Below are 1743 nucleotides of genomic sequence, written 5' to 3'. Positions count from 1 at the left end.
TGGGAAATCACCTTTACCAAAAAGCCTTCGCATCCCCCTCTCTCTCCCCTTCGCTTTCCCTTCCTTCTCCCCTGTCTCCCTTCCTTGCATGTTTCATCCCTCTCATTACTTTATCTTGGCTGCTTTCACATTACTCAATTTTACTGCTATCACTACATCTCTCATACTCATAAGAGTGACTCTTTCCCCGACTAGATTGTCAGCTCTTCCAGGGCTAAAATTCCGGCACTTATCTTTTAGGACCTGACACACAGCAGGCATCCAGCAAATTTCAGCTTAATGAAAAAATAAATCAGTTGCCATTTGAATAATAGGGAAAATTGCAAAGGTTTTTAAGAAGAGATGGTAGCTGATGGCTATAGTGGGGTGAATCAAGGGAATCTTGGAGGAGCTAGATGCAAAAGGAAGATGAGACTTGTGGACTTAGAAGAGACAGGCTGTTTCAGCGGAGGCTGTGACCATAAGTGGAAACATGTTTAATTTACTGTAAAGCAGTGGATTCTCCAGCTTGGCGAGGGCAGGGAGCTCTAGAGCAGGTCACGGGGAATAGAATCAGAGAGGAAAGTGGGGGTCAGGTTGCAGGGGGCACCAAATGGCAGGCTTAGCAGCCTTACCTTTGTCCTCTATTTTAAGTTCTCAAAATATTTTGAGCAGTAGGCAACACAGCCAAGCGGAGTTTAAAAACAGCTCATAGACGTGCGGAAGAGCAATTGGAAGGAAGAAACCAACAACACTTAAGAAGCAAAAAGTGACTTCCCTTGACGAGCTCTGAGCCAAAGATAAGAGACAGAGTTTGGTGTTGGGAAAAACAATCTGGGAGGGCTTTAAAGATTATTTCCAAACTCAGTGCTTTCCTGTCCTGAGCTTAGAGTTGACATTCTCCACGACGTGACCTGAACTCTAAAGTCTAGTCTCCTCAAGTCCTGCTGAGTGGCCCATTCTCTGTCTCCACACACAACCTCTGCGGGCTCATCTCTGGGAAGACCTTGAGGCCTGAACTACCCTGCCTTCTACCCATTTCTTGCTGTCAAAATCTGACCTGCACTTTAACCCTCTCTTTATTTTTATTTTTTAAACTTTTTATTTCCTATTGGAGTATAGCTGATTAACAATGCTGTGAGAGTTTCAGGTGGACAGCAAAGGGGCTCAACCATACATATACATGTATCCATTCTCAACCCTCTCATTAAATGCTCTCTCCTCCATGATAGGAGGTGAATATAAGGAGGTCATCCCCAAGTAACTCATGTTACTTCCCTCAAGCCTTCTGGAGACAAGCTCTCCCTAATTCAGGTGTCTGGTCATATGGGTAGGGGTCAAATATAACCATATCTCTCCTGAGTTTTACACAGAAGAAGGATAAAATGTGATGTAAACAAAAACCTGGATTTTAGTCTGTTCTATAGACCCGAGAATCCTGGACATTCTGAAACCAGACATCCTGGAATGTGAAGTCAAGTGGGCCTTAGAAAGCATCACTATGAACAAAGCTAGTGGTGGTGATGGAATTCCAGTTGAGCTATTCCAAATCCTGAAAGATGATGCTGTGAAAGTGCTTCACTCAATATGCCAGCAAATTTGGAATACTCAACAGTGGCCACAGGACTGGAAAAGGTCAGTTTTCATTCTAATCCCAAAGAAAGACAATGCCAAAGAATGCTCAAACTACCGCACAATTGCACTCATCTCACATGCTAGTAAAGTAATGCTCAAAATTCTCCAAGCCAGGCTTCAGCAATACGT

The 1743-nt window shown here is 43.6% G+C and overlaps 1 pseudogene; it reads right to left on the bottom strand.

The window, feature by feature from the left end:
- Positions 1-261, bottom strand: part of LOC105004365 — a 1981-nt pseudogene extending 1720 nt beyond the window's left edge.
- Between the last annotated feature and the right edge of the window lie 1482 nt (positions 262-1743).

Source organism: Bison bison, unplaced genomic scaffold, assembly GCF_000754665.1.
Source record: "Bison bison bison isolate TAMUID 2011002044 unplaced genomic scaffold, Bison_UMD1.0 scf7180017864473, whole genome shotgun sequence".
In the NCBI taxonomy this organism is placed as follows: domain Eukaryota; kingdom Metazoa; phylum Chordata; class Mammalia; order Artiodactyla; family Bovidae; genus Bison; species Bison bison.
The sequence above is the reverse complement of the archived record's forward strand: the minus strand, read 5'-3'. Positions and strand labels throughout refer to the sequence as shown.